The 24,332-nt window shown below is 49.7% G+C and overlaps 1 non-coding gene across 1 annotated transcript; it reads right to left on the bottom strand.

The window, feature by feature from the left end:
* Window positions 1–2,289: 2,289 nt before the first annotated feature.
* LOC136514648 (small nucleolar RNA Z247) lies at window positions 2,290–2,426 on the bottom strand. The gene has a single exon (XR_010773795.1). It is a non-coding gene; the product is annotated as a small nucleolar RNA Z247 (small nucleolar RNA).
* Between the last annotated feature and the right edge of the window lie 21,906 nt (window positions 2,427–24,332).

Here is a 24,332-nt window from a genome sequence, read left to right as displayed (position 1 = left end):
AGAATCTTGTTAGAGAACTTTTACGCAAAAGAACTTTGATTATTGCTAAAGCCATACCTTGAATCCCTGAGCCTGCATTACTGAGTCTTCTCAGTTTTATTTCGGTTAAGTCTTGTTGAGTACTTTTGTACTCAGGGTTCATTGACCCTTGTTGCAGGTGAGGCTCATGAGCAGGTCTGTTTTGGACCGTGCTGCATGACTGTTGTTCAGGTCGATGACGATAAGTGAATGTGTGATCCTTGGGCAGGATACTTATATTGTGTGTTTGTATAATGTTACTAATGCCACTCCACTACTACTATGGTTTGTAATAATTATCGAACTTAGTTTGTAAGATTTGAAACTACTGTTTTATAAACTAAGTTATTGTAAGACTTCCGCTAATTTACTCTGATGTAGATATTTGAATAAATGTTGTAATACTGCAATGACTCTGTAATGGGATCCTGCTCGGAAATCGTGGATGATTCGAGGTTCCCCGAGGACACCCGACAGTCTTCTTAAGTTACCAGGAACATATGGATAGTCGTCAGAGGTCGTTGGACAGTGACAGGTGCATGTGGGTCCTATAATTTAGGAGGTTCTGTCACATTAGTATGTAGGGAATCATTATTAAAATGATCTGAAGAATTGTCGTCCCCAAAATCATGTGAAGGATTTGTCAAGGTTGGAGGAAGGAGGAGAATTTCATATCGTAATCGAGCACCGGCGTTTGGGTGGAGTTCGGCGAAGGGGAAGACGTGTGCATCGAAGACCACATCTCGAAAAATATAGACACGCCCTTCATTGACATCCAGACACTTGAACCCCTTGTGTATGTTACTGTATCCTAGGAAGACATAGCATTTGGAGCGGAATTGCAACTTGCGAGCGTTATAAAGCCGTAGATTCGGCCAACATGCGCAGCCAAAAGTACGAAGAGAGGAGTAGTCTAGTGTTTGATGAAACAGACGTTCAAGAGGAGTTTGGTTATTAATAATTTTACTAGGGAGGCGATTAATAAGATAGGTGGCAGTGATGAAAGCTTCATCCCAAAATTTTAAGGGCATAGAAGCATGGGCTAAAAGCGAGAGACCTACTTCAACAATATGGCGATGTTTGCGTTCAGCGGGGCCATTTTGTTGATGTGCGTAAGGACATGAGACATGATGCGAGATGCCAATGCGCTGAAAGAAGGCATTCAACTTTTGATATTCCCCTCCCTAGTTAGTTTGCATAGCGAGAATTTTTCTATCAAATTGACGTTCAACCATAGTTTGGAATTCATGAAATTTTTGAAAAACTTCAGATTTATGATGAAGCAAATAAATCCATATAAACTTGTTGAAATCATCAATGAAGCTAATGTAATAACTGTTTTTGCCAACAGAAGTGGGCGCAGGACCCCATACATTAGAAAACACAAGTTCTAAAGGACTCAATGAGATACTCGTGGATCTAGGATAGGGTAGCTGATGACTTTTGCCCTTTTGGTAAGCATCGCAAATAATTTCTTTATTCAAATCGGCAACAAAGGGAATACTATTTTTGCTAAGGACTTGCTGAACGACTGCAAAAGAAGGGTGGCCGAGACGACTATGCCACCTGGACAAAGGAGACTTGACAGCACCAAATGCCCCTTTATTCGATGACGGCCTAGACTTCAATGGGTAGAGGCCGCCTTCACATTCCCCTCTAAGGATGGTTTTCTTCGTCGCCTGGTCCTTAATTAAAAAATAGTTGGGATAATATTCAATAGAAGCATGGTTATCGGATGTAAGACGATGAACAGATGCAAGGCTTTTGTTAGCTTCAGGAACATAAAGAACATTGTTTAGGACGAGATTTTGATTTGGGGTACGAACAAAACTTCGACCAATTTGATTGATTCTCATACCTGCGCCATTAGCAGCATGAACCTTGTCGTTTCCATGGTACTTGTCCCTCATGGTGAGCTTCCCCAGCTCTCCCATGATGTGGTCGGTAGCACCAGTGTCGGTGTACCAGTTGGTGTCGATCCCATATGACGCAGAGGAGGCAGATCGGGATTGCTCTGGTGGGCCGGTGAAGGAAGCGTCAAAACGCTTGAAGCAGCGGAGTCCGGTGTGGCCCTCCTTGCTGTAGAGCTGGCAGATGGGTTTATCGCCGTTGTACTTCTGCCGGGGGCGCCCGCTGTTGTTGTTGTTGCCACGGTTGCAGCCGCGCCCGCGTCCTCGGCCACCACCGCCATGGTTGAAACCGCCACGGCCTCCACATGTAGCCGTGTTAGCAGATGAACCGGATCCACCGTGCAGGAGATCCATCCGCTGTTCCCAGCTCACTAGCTGGGTGTAGAGCTCGCCCAAAGATAGCGGCTCCGTGCGCGCTGCGACAACCGAGACAATCGGATTAAAATCCATGTCAAGTCTGGCTAGTACATAAGAGATGATCTCTTCATCTTCAAGACGTTTGCCGGCGGCCGCCATGTCGTCAGCAAGAGATTTCATCTTGTTGAAGTAGTCGGCGATTGTAGACGAGCCCTTCTGCGCTGTGGCCAACGCCATGCGCGTGTTGATGATACGGCCCCGAGACTCGGAAGTCGTCATCTCTGAGATCACTTTCCAGATCTCGGCCGATGTGGTGCAATTGGAGACTTGCACCTGGATCTCCTTGAAGATATTGGAGAGCAGATAGTTAACGATCTGCTGGTCCTTCGCAACCCAAGTTTCATACTCAGGGTTGGGGATGAGCTCAGTCGGCTTGTCGGCCGTTTTGGGGATCTGCTTCGCCGGCACCATAATGTCGGGCTCAAGATAGTGCGCTATTCGCGCACCGCGAAGAACAGACATCACCTGGGCGCTCCATAGGGGAAAATTTCTTTTGCCCAGTTTCTCGGTGACGGGACAACCGATCAGAGAGAACGATTGTTGAAGCGTGGAAGAGGAAACCATCGAGAATATTGTGGACTAACCTAGCTCTGATTACCATGTGAAAATGGTTGGAACGTGATGCCCTCTCAGGCTCACGGCTTCATGTTAATATAGCCAGGAAGAGCCCCTAGCGTGGCGGTATAACTTGTATAACAAGAAGAAGCTAACTACTTTGGTAACTCTAGATTACATCACAAGATTACATCAATCAGAAGATACCTATCCTATCTAATCGAAGCCGTGATACTTTTCTTCACCCGCAATCTAAACCTGAACGCACAACCAATCTTTAGAAGATATCAATCAACTAGATATTATGGTCATGTGATCCTATTAGTGCATGGTTCCCGGCCGGCTTCGTCTGCCGTGGCGCGCACACACCAACACTAAACAATGCAAAGCCCTTCAAGTTCCGTGCTGATGCAAACTGTGTGCGTGCATGCGTGCGTGTCTCTGTGCTCTCCAGTAGTTGACGCACACGTAGTTTCGGCAAAGGCTTTCCACGGCAGGATAGACATGGACTGCTGGAACCCAAAGCCGTACGGGCGACGGAGATCAATCATGCATCCACCGGCGCCCCAGCGGCCATGCTAGCTGACCATCACCCAAACGGTCACCAGCTGTATAAATCTTGATGCATGAGGAGCACTAGCTACGACATACACACACGGCGAAATTGGCCAATCGGCCACCAAGCACATGTACAGGACCGGAACTGAACCTGCGACGTTACGTGCAATCCACCGCGGTCTGGCGATGCAAGCAGCTGCAGGCGAAGTGGCGAACGCTAGCTAGCTTTCTCATTGTCACTACTGCGCGTACCCTTTGAGCTCGAGGGATAAGGCTGAAGCCACAGAGAAAAATAAGTAAAGCGCAGCAGCAGCAGCGCGTCATGGGACCCCCAGCCGGGACCTGAGTGCTGGATCATCCATATCACTACTAGCGGCAGCAGAAAAAAAAAATCACCATATATCTTTTTCCCAACCCGACCCACCGTTGCGTTACGGATCAACGCTATCCCGTCAATAAATTATTCACGCTAACAACGACAGGGGCACGCCGCTGCGACGAAAGGGCTTAAAAGCGGGAACCGTGTGTGCCTGATCGTCCCCCGGAGGAGCTAACTAGCCCAGGCGGCAGGCACCGTGACTTGCGAAAATATCCTGGGACGGCCGACCGGCGGCGCCAAGGCGGCAGTGGCATGGCAAGATGGGACGCCGGCACGCCGCTTTCCGTGTGCTTTATGGTTGTGTAGTGCAGTGCAGTAGCGCCGGTGGTGAGAGCTAGCTAGCCTTGTGTAGTGTGTAGCTTAGTCGATCGGGTGGTCGTTCATGCGCGAGGTGAGGCGCACGAGGGCCTGCCGAGGCCGCATCCGGCAAGGTGCATACGGAGAAGAGAACCAAGAGTAGGCGGCGCTCTCGCTCCAGCCGGGCATGCATGCGAAAGTGCCCGTGTCCTGGGCAGCATCGCACTACCAGCAGGCAAGGCCCTGCACGGCAGCAGGTTGCCTCATCCATGCTTCTTTTCGTACAGCCTCGTCCACCATCATCATGGCTGCAATCCAGTTGCTGTACGTGCGAGAGTGCAAGTAGGCAGGTCCTAGCACTCCTATCTCCCTGACTCCCTCCCCTCCTGCTGTCCTGCAACAGCAGATGCGTGCACATCGCCACATAGCCCAGCGAGTGCCGAGCCGGGATCGTCGCCGTGTGATCCGGTGGATCGGTCGTCCTTTGTTGGGCTGCTGCTGCCTTGTACTACCTGCTGCTGACCTGCCAACCATGATGACTGATGAGATGAGATAGGGGCCATAGGGCGGATGCGGATTGCGCCCACTGGATCTCTAGTCCATGCAACCAAAGTGCAGAGCTGCTGATGAGATGGGCGAGATGCGTTGATCTTGATCAGGTAAAGATCAAACGACGCGACGGTGAGTGCATGTCCGATGCGAAAGCTCGCGTGTGACCACTGCTGCACGATGATGGCACCGTTGAGGGAAGTAGCCCGATGGACGGTGGATGGCCTGACGGGTCGCGTCAGTGCGCCGGCGGCCGGACAGGATGCATGGCGATGGCAGGTGACTGATGAGATGGACCAACGGAACGCATCAGCTATCGGCTATCGCTGGTACAGGATAAAACTTGTTCATCCACAAGAGGGCGCAAAAGCCGAAAGTGGTCAGGCAGGCCTATCGCACCTTTTAGTCGTATTGGCACGAAGCGACATTATTGTTGCCAATAGATCGCAGTGTGCTCAAGGTGCCAACGGCCTCCCGCTACACTTGGTAGGCTTGTAGTTGTAGCTAAACTGCCCGTGTTGTAGTAGAGATACAACGTCATGATTTGAGCTTGTGGCAAGCTGATAGTAACCTGACACAATTTATTTCCCCGCACATTTCATTTATGTTAGGGGCATATTTAATTTAATATATACTACAACCGATTTATTATTCAAAGTGTTCTCAAGTCACTCCAAATTAGTAATCGGTACGTGGGACTTTCTTGTGGTTTGGTCTCCTACACTACAAGTGTGAGTGGCTATTGTGGCATGTAGCTACAACTTTGTAAATAAGTTATACTCCTTCCTTTCTAAGTTATATAGATATCTTTTACTATGCATCTAGATAGACATAGTGTATGACTAAGTGTATATTAAAAGCTGTCAGGAAACTACTGATAGAAGGGAAGAGAAGGCGTAAGCGTGGCTGATGAGTGAGCTGATGAGCGGGAAGAAGTGTTAGAAGTCATTCGGTGATGTGGGCTTGGCCCAGTAGACTGTAGGGGCTTGGCCCAGGTGTGTGGGTGTCGGTGCGGCGCGCAGCCGACTGTAATGAAATGAATCGTTTTATCGAATAACTGAAAACGTAACCGTTCCCCCCTCCGGTTATCTCCCTTCTTGAGTTCTTGCTCCTCAACCAATCCTGTTCTTGTTTCCGAGCCCCTCCGCTGCTGATTTCTCCCCCAAATTTCGTCCATCTCCATTCCTAGTTACCCAGTTCGTGACAAATTGGTATCGAGAGCCATCTTTCCTCGGCGGAATTTTTTTCCCCATTCCCCACTGGATCCGGACTAGCACCGAAGAAGAAACCTCCATCGTTGTAAGCGAAGATGGCGAGCAACGTCGAGAACTTAGCGGAGGAGTTCAAGGGGTTCCAGTTGATGATGCAGTAGATGCTAGACAAGATGAATGGCTTCGAGGCTTGGAGAAGCACCACCGACAAATTGTTGGGTCACTGCTCACCAAGACGACGGAGACAGCGGCGCGGATCACCCACCTGGAGAAGGTCCCGACTCCACCGCCACCCCCACCGCCACCTCCCCCACTGGCGGGCTAGATTCCTGGCGGCGTCGACCTCAATCGCGCCCCATCACCAGGGGCGCACCCTTCCGCTTCATCAGCGGAGCCGCCCAATGGGCACAACATGGGTGGAGGGGTTCTTGGCCCAATTCCGGGATCCAACCCTCCACCGATTAACCACCCGGGTATGCACCCTAGCCCCTCTGTTCATCTTGTTGATGATTCGTCTGGTTCGCATTCTCATACATCTCGTGCGGGTTCCACGCCGAAAATGGATTTTCCAAAATTTGACGGCGGCAACCTGAGGCTGTGGCGGGAGCAATGCGTGATCTACTTCGAGATTTATGGAGTTTCTGAGATGATGAAGACTAGGTTTGCCACTCTGAATTTCGTGGGCACAACTGTACTTTGGCTGCAAACGGTTCAGTTGAAGGGCCGATTTCAGTCTTGGGACGCAATGCATACCGCAGTTTGTGCTCATTTTGATAAGGATCAATATCCCTTGCACATGAAACAGCTTGACAAGATCTGTAGTTGATTATCAGGCTAAGTTTGACCAGCTTGCTCACAGTATACTGCTGTATAATCCAGCTTATGGTGATTTGTACTTTGTCACAAAGTTTTTGGAAGGTCTGATGGAAGAGATCAGGGCACCAATCACATTGCATGGGCCACCAAATCTGGAAGCAGCTAGTACCTTAGCTCTATTACATGAGGCTGAATTGGAGTTGGCAAGACCAAAATCTCAGTACAAGTCTGATTACAGAGATTCAGGCAAATTTCAGTCAAAATATGGTATGACTTCAGAGAAATAAAAGTTGAAGAAAGAGAAGCCCAAACCAGCAGAGCTGTCTCAGAACAGTGCTTCTTCTGTCAAGTTGACAACCTTGAAGGCTTACAGGCGTGCCAACAATTTGTGTTTCACTTGTGGTGAAAAGTGGACAGGCAGAAATCATAAGTGCCCAACACAGGTTCCTTTACATATTATTGAAAGTGCATCTAGTAGGAAATTTCAATGATTTTGGATAAAGGTCTAACCTATTTGCTAAGTGTTGAACAGGAAATGGGTAATCTCACAGGTACTTGATGAAAGCCAAAAAGATATGTTATTGTACAAACAATCTAGTTCAAACACAAGACAACAATGCAAATGTAATTCTTGCAAGGCTTATTTATTATGTGATTTCTATGATTTATCATAAAGCAAGCACGCTGAGAATTAATTAATGAGACATAAGGGATTGCATATGGAATGGTGTCGACGAAATATGGTCGGCAGTCTACCTAGGGGTATGCCCAAGGTAGTAGATTGTCGGCAGACAGATGCGCAAGCCACAAACAAGACGGTGACGCAAGACAGACACGAGGTTTTATCCAGGTTCAGGCCGCCAAGAAGGCGTAATACCTACGTCCTGCGTCTGATTTGTATTGCTGTATGTCAATGAGAGATGTTTTTTAGAGGGATCCCCTGCCCGCCTTATATAGTCCGGGGGGCAGGGTTACAGATCTGGAAACCAATCCTAGTCAGTTACAATTGCCATATGTGGCCGGATAAGGATTCCTATTCTAACCGACCAGGATCCTGCTTGATCGCCAAATCCGCCTTGACTCCTTGTGCGGGACTCCGATCAGGTTGGCTGGGCCGCACGTCGTCTTTCGGGTGGACCGGACCCATCGATCCGGGCCGGCCCAAGCTTAGCCGTAAGGGTATAGGGGTTAATACCCCCACAGCTAGTCCCCGAGCACCATGTATTATGCTGAGACACGCCATTTTAACCTTCTCCGACAAGTAAGGCTTGAGTTCTTGACATTTCTGACCACCGTCATCGCCGGAGAAGTAAGTTGTCCAAAGAATGTATGGTGCTCTTAAGAAAAAAGAAAAAGATTTCCGTCCTGAGAAGTGTGCCCACTTGTATTTCTGGAAAGAAATGTAAGTGGTCTTGAAGCATAGCGTCCTTGAATCGTCAGAGGTGTAGGGGTCGAAAAAACCAACACATTCACCGCAAGGTGAAGTGTGCCCACTTAGTCCCCGAGCCTGGTAGTAGGTGACGTAGGCACGTGGTGCCAGGGTCTAAAAAGAATTCCCAGTTAAGTTGAGAACCCAATTGTCGTACAAACAAAAACGAGATGCACCGGCAGGTGCATCGTACCGACGTAGTCCCCGAGCTTGCTGGAAGGCGATGTATGAACCTTGTAGCAAGGTCTAAATAAATGTCTCTCAACTGTATGTGAGTACAACTCACATGTAGCCGAGGAGAACCATTCTCCGAGCAGTGGTCGGGACAGTCCCCGAGCACATTGATAATCCTTACAATCATTCAAAGCACAGGGGTCAATTAAAACACATTCACCGCAAGGTGAAGTGTGCCCACTTAGTCCCCGAGCCTGGTAGTAGGTGACGCAGGCACGTGGTGCCAGGGTCTAAAAAAGAATTTCCACTGAAGTTAAAAATCCAATCGTTGTACAGGCGATACAAGATGCACCGGCAGGTGCATCGTACCGACGTAGTCCCCGAGCTTGCTGAAATGCGAAATATGAGCCTTGTAGCAAGGTCTAAATAAATGTCTCTCAACTGTATGTGGGTACAAATCACATGTAGCCGAGGAGAACCATTCTCCGAGCAGTGGTCGGGATAGTCCCCGAGCACATCAGTTGTCGGAGCAGTCCTCGAGCACGACAGTGGTCGGAGCAGTCCCCGAGCACGTCAGTGGTCGGAGCAGTCCCCGAGCACGTCAGTGGTCGGAGCAATCCCCGAGCACGGTAGTGGTCTTGGCAGTCCACGAGCACGGGAGTGGTCTGGGCAGTCCCCGAGCACGGCAGTGGTCTGGGCGGTCCCCGAGCATTGTAAGAGTCTGATCCATCCTTGAGCACAAAACAAGCATCGAAAACACGAATGCCATTGATGTATTTATTCGGTGTATTTATTTATCTCCTTTCTCTGCCAAGTCCAGTCTGACACGCCTGGTCAAAAAAGCAGATGGGTATAGTACGTCATTCTGTCTTCTTACTCTTTTCTGGCAAACAGTCGCTTGGCACCTATATGGAGGTGCGTCAGTGTGGGCCCTCTTACACTATCAACGAAGAGGCACGCACACTGGTAACGAAGGGGCGCGTTTATTGGCGTAGATCTCGAAGTTGTGTGAACAACCGTCTGCGGCGCGTGCGCATGTCTCCCAATAATCTCGGGCGAACGAAACGACGGAGCTCTTTGTTATTTATAATGTAGATCTGGTAAGTTACTCATACCGTTCCCCATTGTCATTCACCACCGCAACCTTCTTCTTCTTCTTGCCGAACCCTATTCCTCTGAAAATCATCGCCAACCCCCTTGCCACCGCATCCACCCCCTTAGTAAAGATAGACTAATGGCGAAGAGAGACACCCAGAAGAAAGGCGGAGTCATGGCGAAGGAGTGGTGGAAATCGCGGAGCAATGAGCAGACCATCGAAGACCTCGTCGCCATGGGAGTGCTCCACAACAAGGCACTCGCGGGATGGCGTGCGCCGAAAGAGAAAGCTTCTCCGATCCACAACCAGGTGAGATTGTGGTGTTCGAGGATTTCTTCAAACGGGGTTTTGGGGTTCCAGTGCACCCTTTCCTTCAGGGTCTCTGCTTGTACTACGAGATTGGGATTTGCAATCTGCATCCCAACTCGATTCTTCTTGTCTCCACCTTCATCCATCTCTACGAGGCTTATGGTGGCTTCTAGTCCCATTTCGACCTCTTTCGCCACCTATTCTGTCTGCGGAAGAAAGGGAGCGGCGGCTCGAAGATAGCCGGAGGCGTCTACCTCAATCTTCATGACGGCATGAAGACCCAATACCTGCATTGCCCCTGGAACACCTCGCTGGACGAATGGTACAAGAAGTGGTTCTACATCCGTGAAGAGCCAAACACAATCACCCTCTGCGACGTGGGGTTGATTTCGGAGAGGAAGAACAGCTGGTCAGAGAAGCCCGAGAACTTGGAGCAGATTGCAGAACTGCTTGGGATGATCCCGTGGAGAAAACTGGATGGTCCAAGCATGGTCGGGAACTTCGTCAGCCGAAGGATCCAACCCTGCCAGAAGAGGGTACATCCTGGCTTCGAGTACCAGGGAAGCGCAGATCCAACAAGGACCAGGAAAGAGGCGCTCGACAAGACAGAAGTCAAGGCCAGGATTGGGGAGCTATTCAACCTGGCCGATCCCAATTACGTCAGGTTGAACGACATCGAGCACGCCTTCAAGCTGGCCCAACCTCCCCCAAAGGTAAATGATGCTTCCTTTTAACTGTAGAATCATGTTGTAACAAGAAATTGAATGTTGTCTCCGTTATGTGTCTCAGAGTAATGGTCGTGACCGGGCAGCAGTGTTCGTGTCTCCGCCCCCCCGGTGTGGATTGGCCACAAGTTGCCGGCCCAGCTGCCTAGACCAGCGCCAGGACCGACGACGTCCACTGGGCGGCACTCGAGGCTGTGGAGGATGCATCAGCCAGAGCCGCTGGCAAGCGTCCGGCTGCCAACAAACGACGCCAAGCCATCTTCCCCCTTTCGGACGACGAAGTAGAGGATGTGGACATCTTTCGGCTCGTCCCTCGAAAGAGGAGGAGACAAATGGGGTCGACGGAGCAGGGTGGCTCCTCTGTGCCAGCAGTGATCGCATCACCGACCACTGCAACATAGAGGACAAGCGAAGGAAATGCCGAGCATCAAACCCCGACGCCTGTACCGGTGGTGGAAAGAGTTTCGGTGGAACCTACCGAGCACGCGGAGTAGGGGCAGTCAAGGAGACGCTCCTTCGCCACATCATTCCGTGCTTCGAAGCTATAAGTATCTATAACTTTGATGTAAGCTTGTAATTTGTATTGAATACTATTATCTTCTGAACTTTTCTCTGATAAATTAGGTCGGCGTCCACCGAGAACCCCGACCAGCTAGCCGGGTGCGGCACAACTTTGCCAGCAATGGCGGGAAAAACTGCCCAGCAGCCGGCCGTGGAGGAGCCTGTAGAAGGAACTCCGCCGGGACCTCAGCAGGCGGACGACCAGACATTAGTCCCCGAGCGGCTGGTCGAGAAGACAGCCGAGCAGAGTACAAGTGCTCCGAGCACAAACCCTACTGAGGCAGATACCTTGGTGCCAAGGGAACTGGATCAAGCCGAGGAGCAGCAGCCAGAAGTGGCACAGAGCACTCTTGCCGATGCAACGGCTCGTGGAAAAGCCATGGTGGTCGCGGAGACTGCAGACTCCAGACCAGCACCGCCCCCCAAATAGGAGGCTAAAGAGGACGAAGTAGAAGAGGTCCTGGGCCTGTCCCCAAGATAAGCGACAACATGTATATGTGTCGCGCTGGCGAAACGACGAATGGGTTATGCACGAAGAAATCCCAGAGGTCGAAGAGACCCTAAGAGTCGAACGGGCGGCAAAGCGTCTGGTGACAGAAGTCCAGGTATGTTCTGCTTGACCACTTGACCCTGTTATGTAGTCGATCTGTCTGACTTAGCTTATTTATGTGCAGGACTCGATGAAGACCGCGAAGTACCGAAAGAGGTGCTTCGACCAGATTGAGGGGATCATGGCGAATAATAAAGAACTGGTGGTCCGAGGTGGAACACTTGCGCCGCCAACTTGAAGCCGCTGACCAGAAAAGGGCAGAGCTAGAGGCACAGAACCAGAACCTGGTCGGCCAGCTTAATAACAAAGAGCGAGAAAAAATAAGTAAGTTGTCACTTTATCACAGCAAGTGTGTAACATGTATTGTTGTGTTGTTGGTAGTGACAGCTGTAATGTAGGCTTAGAAGCTGAAGTAACCCGCCTCCAAGAGGGGAATAGCCGCATGACCGCAGAGTGTGGTCGTCTGAAGGAAGACAACTGAGAAACTGGCACACAGTCAGTCTCAACTCTAGGACCACACTGCCAAAATGAAGGAGGAACTGAAAAGTAAGTATTCCAGACCACCTTTCTCATTCTGTTGCCCGCCTTGTCTTGTAGTGCCATAACATTTGATGTCTTGTACGGTGTTCAGTTTTAAAAGTCAATGCCAAGAGACATCTAGAGGCCGTGATCAAAGAGCGTGACGGCTGGAAAGCACGATCCCACGAGATCACAGAGGAGCGGGACACGTGGAAGAACCGGTGCCAAGAAGTGGCAACTGGCATTATGCCCGTTCCTTGACCTTATCTACCCGGCGCTGATAGAGGAAGAGCCAAGGACACCCCAGCTCGAATTGGTCGAGAGATGCAGACAAGCGTGGGGATGGTTCCAAGAGTTCGTGAAGGAGGCGGGTGAGTACACGGGTGCCCATGTACTAAGCATGGTATGTGCTCACTACCCCCTGATCGATCTCAAGCGCCTGGAGGCTGGGTACCCGAAGGAGGTAGACCCAGACAAGGCGGAGGAGCTTCGGACAGCCCAGCTGGACTTGTCATCAAAGATAATTAGCGACATTAACCTATGTGGAGGTGGGACAGCACCTGTACAGGGTACGCCATTGATGAGTCAGCTGGAAATGCCATCAGTTGCAAGCCAACCAACGAAGCCTGCGGTCTCGACCAGCCAGGCATCAGGCAGGGGCCATCCCCTTCAGCTCGATTAGCACAAGAGTCCCCGAGACTCGAGTAGGATGTCGGAATCGGCGAGCAGTAAGTGCCACGCGCCCTGACCAGCCAATGTAATAGGCTTAGAGCTATAGAAGGAGGACATAGTTGTGTTATTGTAAACTTGAGCCTCTTCAGGCAAGCTTGTAATAACGTAACTGTATATCATTATAAGCTTGTTTGCTTTGTATAAAACGTATTTAAGCTTGAAACTTTATGTTGGTGTAACTAAGTGAGAACATGTTAACGTTCTGTTTAGTTGTACCATTTTGCTCGACACATCATCCTGGAAGGTTTGTGTGGCCTTAGTTTGCCATGTGGTCGGAGTGTGAGGTATCGGTGACCTGTGCACACATAGACGCGGACAAGTCAAACCAAGGGGGACCTACCGATCACCTCGTAACATAGAGAGCAGGATCCCATGCATGTGTTGGGAGGAACCGGAGACAAGGCCTGCTCCGAAAACCATAGAGGAGTGGTGGTCGGCTTGTACTGGCTAAGTTAGAATAACCATAAAATTCGGAGTGACACATTAGAGTGGTCGGAGAAATCATAATTGCTTTATTGAAGTAAATCGAAAGTACAAGAGGAGTACATATCTCAGTAGTTAAGCATAGAAACGTCTAAGCTTGTCAATGTGCCACGAGTTTGGTACTTCTGTACCGTCCAGGTGAGCTAACCTGTAAGACGTTGGTCGTGTGACTTCCTTGATCATGAAGGGTCCCTCCCATGGGGTTGCGAGTTTGTGGACACCAGCCTGGTTCGTCTTCCACTTCAGGACTAAGTCCCCGAGCCATGAAGAACCGCTCTTTAACGTTCTTGTTGTAGTACCTGTGCAAAACAGCAAGGTATTTGGCCGTGCGTACACAAGAATCGAGCCTTTTCTCTTCTGCGCTGTTCACTTCTAGCTCCCGTACTTCATTGACCTTGCCTTCGTCGAAGTTCTCTACTCGTGCTGATCGGAAAGCTATATCTGGTGGGAGGACTGCCTCAGCGCCGTAAACCATAAAGTATGGTGAGACGCCGGTGTTACGACTGGGCTGCGTCCTGAGGCCCCAGACCACAGCTGGTAACTCTTTGAGCCATCTTCCGGGAGCTTTGTCGTTTTCTCTATACATCCTCTTCTTCAATGCGTCCAAGATCATGCCATTTGCCCGCTCGACTTGTCCATTAGCTCTAGGGTGCGCCACCGAGACGTATTTTACTACTATGCTCCTTTATCGCAGAAGTCCCAAAAAGCGTTCTCGGTGAACTGAGTACCCAGATCGGTGATGATGCTGTTTGGTACGCCGAAATGGTGGATGACCTGGTCGAGGAACGTGACAGCCTTCTCTGAGGATGCCTGTACCAGAGGCATGTATTCTATCCACTTAGAAAATTTGTCAATCAGCACGAAGACGCATGTAAATTTCCTAGGAGCCGGTTTGAAAGGCCTGATCATATCCAGTCCCCAGCATGTGAAGGGACAAGAGGTTGGAATCGTCTGGATCTCATGTGCTGGTACGTGGATTCTCTTAGCGAAGAACTGACAACCCTCACAGTGGCGGACTAGCTTCTCTGCGTCGGCTACTGCTGATAGCCAATAGAGCCCTGCTCGGAAAGCCTTACCGACCAGTGTTCTTGAGGCCGCGTGGTTGCCGCAGGAGCCAGAGTGGATTTGGTCCAGGAGATGTTCGCCTTCCTCCTGGGTTATACACTTCATCAAGATTTCCTCCTTTGCGTTTTTGCGCCATAACTTGCCATCGATGAGTAGATACTGCTTACTGCAACGCATCAGTCGCTCGTTTTCTGTCCAATCAGTATAACCGCTGCCATCTGTTAAGTACTTGATGAAAGGTGTTCTCCAGTCTGGCTCATGAGTGGTCGGAGGCGGCTCGGTTGTGCTCGGCACCAGAACCATAGCCACCAATTGCTGGTCTGGAGCTTTGTCGACCGTGGAATCTTCCTCTTCGATGGAAGGCGTGAGCAGGTCTTGGAAGAATACGCCATGTGGGATTTTGGCTTGGGATGATCCTAACTTTGACAGTGCATCCGCTGCTTGGTTCTTGTCCCTGGACCACGTGTATGTACTCGATGCCATAGAACCTGCCTTCCAGCTTTCTTATCGATTTGCAGTATGCGTCCATCTTTTCGCTGGTCATGTCCTAGTCCTTGTTGAGTTGGTTGATGACCAGAGCTGAGTCTCCATAGACATAGAGACGTTTAACACCAAGCTCAACCGCAATGCGTAAACCATGCAGGCATGCTTCATATTCAGCGGCGTTATTAGATGCCGGGAAATAAATCCTGAGGACGTACCGGAGCTGCTCCTTGGATGGTGACACGAAAAGAACTCCTGCTCCCACACCGTCAATGTTGAGAGAGCCGTCAAAGTACATCGTCCAATATTCGTTAGATCCCGGAGAGGCAGGTGTGCTTAAGTCTGTCCACTCGACGATGAAATCGACGAGTGCCTGAGACTTGATTGTAGTACGGCTTGCAAATTCCAAGGAGAAGGGGCATAGCTCCATTGCCCATTTGACGATGCGCCCGTTCGCATCCTTATTGCGAATGATGTCCCCCAAAGGGTACTCGGTCATGACCACCACACGATATCCATCGAAGTAATGTCTCAACTTTCGGGATGTTATCAGTATGGCGTAGAGCAATTTCTGAATCTATGGGTACCTGGTCTTGGATTCGTTGAGTACCTCACTGATGAAATAAATTGGCCGCTGTACCTTATAGGTGTGGCCTCGACTCGTCGCGCTCGACCACCATGGTAGTGGAGACCACCCGATTGGTTGCCGCAATGTAAAGTAGGAGAGTTTCGTCTTCTCTAGGAGCAGTGAGGACCAGAGGTGATGTAAGGTATTGTTTTAGCTGCGTGAAGGCAGCGTCTGCTTCCTCCGACCACTCAAACTTCTCAGATGCTTTGAGCAGTTTGAAAAATGGTAGCCCTTTTTCTCCTAATCTTGATATGAAACGGCTGAGAGCAGCCATGCATCCGGTAAGCTTCTGGACATCCTTCACCTTTTTGGGGGGCTTCATGTCTAAGACAGCTTTGACTTTCTCCGGATTAGGGCGTATGCCGTCGTAACTGACGATGTTGCCTAGCAATATACCAGAAGGAACACCAAAGATGCACTTCTTTGGGTTTAACTTCCATTGGAATGTATTGAGGGCTGCAAAGGTGCGTTTTAGGTTGTCGACAAGGGTATGTGCTTCCTTGGTTTTGACAACTACATCATCCACATAGGCCTCTACAAGGTCGTCTTTTATCTCGTCTGTGAGGCAGGCCTGAATGGCGCGTTGGTATGTAGCCCCGGCGTTCTTGAGCCCGAACGACATAGTCGTGTAGCAGTAGGCGCCGAAAGGCATGATGAAAGACGTCTTGATCTGATCGTCCTTTTTGAGAGCGATCTGGTGATAACCAGAGTAGCAATCGAGAAAGGACAGGAGCTCGCAACCGGCGGTTGAATCTACGACCTCATCTATGCGAGGTAAGCCGAAGGGGTCCTTAGGGCAGTGTTTGTTGAGATCAGTGTAATCAACGCACATTCTCCATTCATTATTCTTTTTGCGTACAAGAACCGGGTTGGCTAACCACTCCGGATGATACACTTCTTTGATAAATCCGGCTGCCAAAAGCCAGTGTCACTTCTACCCTAATCGCCTCCTTTTTGTCGCTGAGCGAACCGTCGTAGCTTCTGCTTGATAGGTTTGGCCTTGCTGTTGACATTCAAGGAGTGCTCGATCAAGTTCCGAGGTACACCGGGCATGTCGGCAGGTTTCCATGCGAACACATCCACGTTGCTCCTCAAGAACCCGACGAGCGCGTCTTCCTATTTGGGATCCAGGTTGGCCCCGATAAGGGCCATTTTGCTGGAGTCGCCGTCGACCAGCTGGATCACCTTGTGCTCCTTTGACTTGATGTTCTTGCGTGGAGCCTCGAGGTCTGGGATCTCCAGGTGGTCGGCTGAGGTCTTCTTAGCATCGAGCATGGTCTCGGCCATGCGAATAGAGAGGTTGTGGGCCTCTGCTACTTTGAAACTGTCGTCTTCGTAGGTGTAAGCGGCGTACACGTTACCTCGGAGGGTTAGGACTCCTTTCTCGGTAGGCATCTTGAGCACTAGATACCTGTAATGAGGTATGGCCATGAACTTGGTGAGCGACGGCCGACCAAGAATAGCATGGTAGGTGCCATCGAAGTCAGCGACCACAAAGTTGACGTAGTCGGTGCGGAAGTGGTCTGGGGTCCCAAACTGTATAGGTAGCAGTGATCTACCCGAGAGGTGTAGAGCTCTGTCCGAGGAGAACACCCCAAAACTGTGCCTCGTATGGCTTAAGATCCGCCTGAGCTATCTTCAGGGCGGGCAGACTGTTCTTGAACAGTATATCGATGGAGCTGCCGCCGTCGATTAGTACTCTGTCGAACTGGACCTTGTTGATACAAGGATCGAGGACCAGGGGAAAACGTCCTGGCTCCGGTATTGCGGCCCATTGGTCCTTCCTGCTGAAAGAGATTTCGTGGTGAGACCATGGAGGGAGTCGCGGATCGGCGAGGAGGTTATCGGCGTTGGCCACGTTCAAGCAAGCACGGGCGAGCAGCTTGCATTCCTACTTGGTCTCGATGGACACTTTGCCTCCGATGATGGTGTGCACGCGATCGGTTGGCTTGATGTACTTGTGATGAGGGTCTGCATCGTCGTCGTCGTTATCCTCGTTGTGCTGTTCCCCTGCATCGTTAGGCTTGTCGGATATGTCCGGAGCCTGTTGACGCGTATAGATAGACTTGAGAACGTGGCAATTCTCCATGGTATGGTTTGACTTAGGATGGAGCTGGCAGGGCCCTTTCAATGCTTTGGCGTAGTCGTCTTCGTAATTACGATGTCCGCCACCCTTTTTAACGGTATTGACCTCGCCGTCGTCTTCCCGAGCACGCTTGCTCCTATAATCGTCACGGCGGTTACGCTGCTGATTACGTTGGTCGCGGTGATCGCGGGAGTCGTTGCGCTGGTTGCGGCGGTCAAAATTGTCGTTCTGACCACGGTTGCCACGGTAGTCGTCGCGGTGTGGGGGGTGGTCGGAGCATGGAACCCTTGCTGCTTCTTCAATAATTATCTTCTTAGCGTCGTCGGCGTCCGCATATTTCTTGGCGGTGGCTAGGAGCGCTGTGACCGATTCAGGTCTCTTCCGGAGGAGCTTGTCTCTTAGGGCGTCATGGAAGCGGAGGCCAGTGATGAAAGCCTCGATTGCCTCATTGTCGAAGATTGATGGGACCTTGATGCGCATCTCTGAGAAACACCAGACTGTACTCGCGCAGTGGCTCATCTTTCTAATCTCGGATCCGTTGCAGATCGTACTTGTTGCCCGGTTGTTCACAAGTAGCGATGAAATTGTCGATGAAGGCTTGCTTAAGCTCCTGCCAAGAATCAAAGTAGTTTGCCGGCAAGCTGACCAGCCATTGGTGACCTGCATGGCCAACAGCGACTGGGAAGTAGTTAGACATGACGTGCTCGTCAGCCATGGCTGATCTGCACGCAGTTTCGTAGAGCATGACCCATAATTAGGATTTTCCTTGCCGTCGTACTTCTGAAGTTTCTCGAGCTTGAAATTCTTGGGCCATATGACTTGGCAAAGGTGTGGAGTAAACTGCTTCAAACCCGGTGGACCGTGGGCAGTGTCATACTCCATACAGCGATAGCTTTCGTAGGATGCTCGATCATTGGCTCTCTAGTTGATGCGAGCGCGCAGATCGCGTCCACCGAGGTAATGGCGAAGATCGTTATTGCCATCGCGGCGATCTCGATTACCATCCGGATTAGCCCTACGACCGTGGTTATCGCGGTGATTGTCGCAGTTGTCTCGGTGATTATCATCCTGGACGTTGCGACGGTTGTCCTCCCGACGGCGGTTGTCATCCCGACCACCATCGTGGCCACTGTTTCTACCTTGACGGTTGTCTGATGGGTCGTTGTTGCGCGAGCCACGTGGGTTGAGTGGCTGTGAGCGACTTGGAAGCTGGCGGCTGTGGCTTGACTCGACTAAGACAGATGGAGCCTGAACTTGATTTACAATCTCTGCGGTCTGGGCCATGGCAGCTGTCAGATAGGCTTGTATTTCATCGCAAACCGCTTGGGTTTCCGGGGTGTTGGGTAGCCGTTGCATCGTCGCCATGGCGATGGCCATGTTGGCGCTCGGAGTCCTGAAGACCTGTTTGTCCCCCACCCTATCGAAAGCATCGTTGAGGTCGCGTGGCTGGACCCTTATGCGTCGTACCTCCTGGTCTGCTTCGGCTTTGATTTGTCGGCGATTAAACCGATCAATATTGCGTGCTTCGCACGTAGTCCTTTCTTGTTCTGTTTCGCCCACTGCTGGTGGTTCGTCATTGCTGACAACATGGATCAAATCCCCTTGCCTTGGTGGGAAAGACGGGAATTGCGGGAAACCCGGGGCATGGTCTGGGAGATCCAGATCATATTCGACGCCTTCATCGTCGTGATGCTGGAGCTCGGTGTGCACGGAGGCATTAGATACGGTGCCAGACGAGGAGCTGGAGTCCCCCTCTTGGACCGTGTGGATGGATCCTTCTTGATAATCTTCAATCCGGATCATGTTGATGAAGTTGCGCGACTTCGGCCGAAGTTGGTGCATAAAACACAGATCCAAGCGGCGTTGTAGGTTATACGCGTAGCTGGAGGCAGCGTTTCGCAGGCCGTAGGGCTAGACCTAGTGGTTCCCCATCGAGGCTTCATACTCGGAGAGCTGGAGACCCATCGCGGAGGCTGGCCGGCGACGAGCGGAGCGCCCTTCAGGAGTAGATATGACCACGAGATCTGTACCAAGTCGTGCAGGACGACTGGTCCAAGCTGGTCGGGTAGATCTGTTGTGGGGAGCGGTTACCTGCTCGTTAGGTTGACTTTGAATCGTACTTACCAGAGCTAGGGTTTCAGCGAGTTTGGTGCCGACCCGATCGATGGAGTCGAGCAGGTCGGTGTTGTCGATCTGCTTCCCTTTGTAGCGGGGAAGCGGACGTCGAGTCGTCGGTGTGGCTGAAGATGACGTAGGCGTGGTCAGAGCCAGATGTACCGTGGTCGGAGTCAGATCCATCGTGGTCAGAGCCATACCCATCGTGGTCAGAGCCGTAGCCGATGCAGGTGAAGCAGTGGTCGGCGCAGACTGAATCCACACCTCCTCCGTGGCCATGGCGATGAAGTCGTCGGAGCCAGTGGTCCAAGTGATCTGGCCGACGGTGAACGTGAGGCCGTTCGGCGTAGCCATGGAGGCGGAGACGATGACCATCTTGTTTGCTTGGAGAGCAGTACGCACACCCCCTACTTGGCGCGCCACTGTCGACGAAATATGGTCGGCAGTCTACCTAGGGGTATGCCCAAGGTAGTAGATTGTCGGTAGACAGATGCGCAAGCCACAAACAAGACGGTGACGCAAGACAGACACGAGGTTTTATCCAGGTTCGATCGCCAAGAAGGCGTAATACCTACGTCCTGCGTCTGATTTGTATTGCTGTATGTCAATGAGAGATGTTTTTTAGAGGGATCCCCTGCCCGCCTTATATAGTCCGAGGGGCAGGGTTACAGATCTGGAAACCAATCCTAGTCAGTTACAATTGCCATATGCGGCCGGATAAGGATTCCTATTCTAACCGACCAGGATCCTGCTTGATCGCCAAATCCGCCTTGACTCCTTGTGCGGGACTCCGATCAGGTTGGCTGGGCCGCACGTCGTCTTTCGGGTGGACCGGACCCATTGATCCGGGCCGGCCTTAGCTTAGCCGTAAGGGTATAGGGGTTAATACCCCCACAAATATTCTCATATTTGAAACTTGCTATACAAATGAAAGGATGAATTATGATGTTAATGGATGATTCAACACAAGGTGTGACTTGATGGCTTGAAATGGTGAAGATAGTAAAGAAAGGCTTGGAGGTACTAAGCAAGGGTGAAGGGCAAGTGACGGCTTGGTGATCAAAGAACCTAGCTAGGGTGAAGAAGAAAGTACTTGCATTTAGTTGAGGTATCAATCAAGCTATAATAATCACATTAAAGTGAGGAATCAAATATATTGGATATATTGTTGGAAGTGACTTGATACATTTGAGGTTAACTCACATTTATTGAATGGAATCAAGTCACATGCTCAAGATGGTTGTGTTCAAGAAGAAAATCAAAGATTGACATATTGACACTCTCACTTGATGTTGGGGATTTAACTTCGCCAGAAAAACTCAGCCCTTGAAACTTTGAAGTTGAAATTATAATTTCATAACAAAGTCTACTTGCAGGAAAAAAACATAGCAAAGATGAAAGTTTAAACTTCGCGAAAGGGAATTTGACTTCGCTGGAGAGAGCTTGTCTTCGCTGAAAAGAAGGAAACAAAGCCAAGTGAAGACAAATATTTGACTTCGCTTAACATTTCAAAGACAGAAAAGAAGCAGGGCAAGAACTGACTAAGTCCCTAGATATGAAGACACAAAGAAGATTGAAGGCCAAAAGTTGGAGAATGAAGACTCAGAAGGAAAAAAAGACCACTTCGCCCTTGTAGTTGAAAAGGGTTGTAAATATTTGAGTTAGGGGTAAAATAGTCATTTTATGTAAAATACGAAGACTAAGTACCCTATAAATACCCCCTCTGACATGTACAGGACGAGGATGAAATGAATACAACTTTATCTTGTGTTCAAACTTTGATGCTTGAGTAATTTTTTACCCAATATCTGGCGCCCACCGTTTGTGTGTGCTCGAAAACTCCCATTACCACACGAAGCTAATGGGTAGACCTAACAAGAAAGTTATCACTGGGGTAACCGAAGATGACCCACCAGCAGTCGAAAGACCAAAGTCTCGAAAAAGATGCACCCCAAGACCCAAGCTCTTCAAAGGCAAGCGAAGCCGAAGAATAAAGACACAAAGAATTAGAAGAACAAGTGCTGAGAGAGCAACAAGAACTTGAAGAATGTCTCACGAGAGTAAAGATGGCAATGGGTAGAAAAAATCCATGTACCTGCGGGCACTCGAACCGGTGGGCAAGGATACGGGCGCAAACCTGTGCCCGCGGGCACGGGTGTGGGCAGAGGTATAAACCCAACGGGCATTCATTAACGGGTAAGAAAATAGCCTATCCGTATCCACAAACCCGTCTTAGTTACCTGACAATTGGGGTCACAGCCAACCAAGTATATATTGGAAGTTTGGAACCCTAGTTTCATTCCATCCCACCCGGCCACCCCACCCGTTCCCTCCTGCCGCCGCCGCTGCCTTCCTGGCTTCCAGCTTCCTGCGGTCCACACCGAGCTCCTCCACTCATCTCCTTTCTCCGTTCCCTTTCAACCAGAGCAAGGCCAACACGAGCTCCTCCATCCCCTGCTATGCGACTCCTCTAGCAGAGCAAAGTTGACGCCTGATGAGAGTAGGATGGCAAGCTGCAGGCTTGCTGTGGATCTCCCTGCTCTCTCTGTGTCTGTCACTGCTCGATCTGTAGGATCTCCTCTCTCTCTGTGCTCGATCTGCAAGAGTGCAACATCTGGGTGCTTATTCCCATTATTGATCTGTGGATCTGCTTTGTTCTTTTGGTGGCATAAGGAGTTGTGACCTGTAAAAGGAGTCTGTAACTTGTGTGGTCCTTAATCAGTGCTCTTGCAAGATGCATTTTTTTGTATTTTCATGCTTTTGGATTATTGATTGGAGCTTGCAAGATGCGTTTTTGTTTGTATTTTTTGTTCTATAATCCCCGCTCGGTGTCGCGGATCCATCAGGGAGGCAGCAAGCCACCCCGGCACCTCGTGAGACCATGACCTCGGCACCCGCCTCCATGGCATCGTACCCGCCGCGATGCTCCTCTCGTGGTGTCGCTCGGTGGCTCCTCCACTTGCGAGTATGTGGGCATGCCCGCGGGCGAAACATACCAGCGGATAGCGGGTGCGGGCGCAAAGTGGTGCCTGTGGTGGGTAGCGGGAGCGGGCATAGAAATTTTCTTGCGGTTGCGGGTTTATGCTACCAGTATCCACGCAGATATTACCCGTTGCCATCTTTACACGAGAGTAAGAGAAAAGTCTCTCAAACAAAGAATAGAAAAAGCCAAAGCCACCCTTCATGAACTGAATGAACAACTTCAAAGCGCCAGCCACGAAGTCATAAATTTAGAAGAACCAAATTCAGCAATGAAAGCCTCTCAAGAAAAGAACTCCCAAAAGTTATTTATATCAATTTACACAAGCTCTCCCCTATCAATAAACTTGCAGCTAGCACAATGGCCTTTGGGGTATAAATTTAACATGATACCAACTTTCGATGGCCAATCTGACCCAAGTCAATTTTTGATGAGTTTTGAAGCCATAGTAATTTCTAGAGGCGGCGATGAAACTACGTTGGCAAAATCTCATCATGATAGTTAAAGGACCAGCACAACAATGGTACTCATCGCTAAAAGCAAAATCCATACATTCAAGGGATCAACTTAAAGCAAACTTGCTTGTTGACTTTCAAGGATTTCAACCAAATGGCCTCATAGACATAGATCTGTTCAATTGCAAGTAGCAAATCAAAGAGCCCCTAAGTCAATATTTCGAAAGATTCATCCAAATCAAAGCACAAGTCCCAAACATCCTAGATGAAGTGGTGATAATAGCCATAATTATAGGGCTTCGAGTAGGCCGATGCGCTTCTCATCTTGCTCAAGAAAAACCAAGTACATTTGCTGAGCTTTACGAAGTCATTCAAAAATATTGCAAGTCAGATGACGACTATAGAAAAAGAATCGAAGAAGAAAACAACTTCAGGGCTCAAATCAAGCAAAGCAACAACTTCCATCCTCCAAGACCAAACAACTGTGAGCGAAGACCATTTACACCACACAATCAAGTCAATCAAATTGAGAAAGACAACAATTCAACAGTTGAAAGTGATTATGCTCACCAAAATCGATACAACCAGCGAAGTCATTTCAATGAAAGAACATTTAAAAGAGGAGGCTTTGGCACAAGAGGAAGAGGAGAAAGAGAAAGAGGAAGAGCACCTTTAAAACCTGAAGACACGTACTGCATTATTCATGGCAAAGGGGCTGGACATACATCTAAAATGTGTCCTAAAGTAAAGAAAGGCATCAAAGAAGCCCAAGAAGAAAACAGGGCACCAAGCCAACCGAAAGTTGTCAATCATGTGAGGCAAGAACAACAAACCTCTCATCAAACTTATTACCTAATACATTATGGACATACCCAAGCACTACTTCCAGAGCCACCTCCAGCATACAGCTATGAACCCCTAGCAATGTATCATCTCATGCAAAATCAATGGAGGCAAAATCAATCTCAGTAATCCAATGTTCAATCAGCATAACCTGAAACTTCAGTGGCAAACAACAACCCACAAAACAGCCAAGCTAAGCAAGAAAATAACTCCCCATCAATTTTAGCAGTGAACAATAATGCAATCATCCCAAGCAGAGGAAGAATACTAACAATCATGGGAGAAAATAGCATGGACCACGAAAATAACAGTCAAAGAAGAAATTACTTTCAAAGAGTAAATTCAATTTCAATGGAAGGCCAATACAAGAAAACAAGATGGTCCCATCT

This window comes from Miscanthus floridulus, chromosome 16 (assembly GCF_019320115.1).
Source record: "Miscanthus floridulus cultivar M001 chromosome 16, ASM1932011v1, whole genome shotgun sequence".
Classification (NCBI taxonomy): Eukaryota; Viridiplantae; Streptophyta; class Magnoliopsida; order Poales; family Poaceae; genus Miscanthus; species Miscanthus floridulus.
This window is presented reverse-complemented; position numbering and strand designations above follow the sequence as displayed.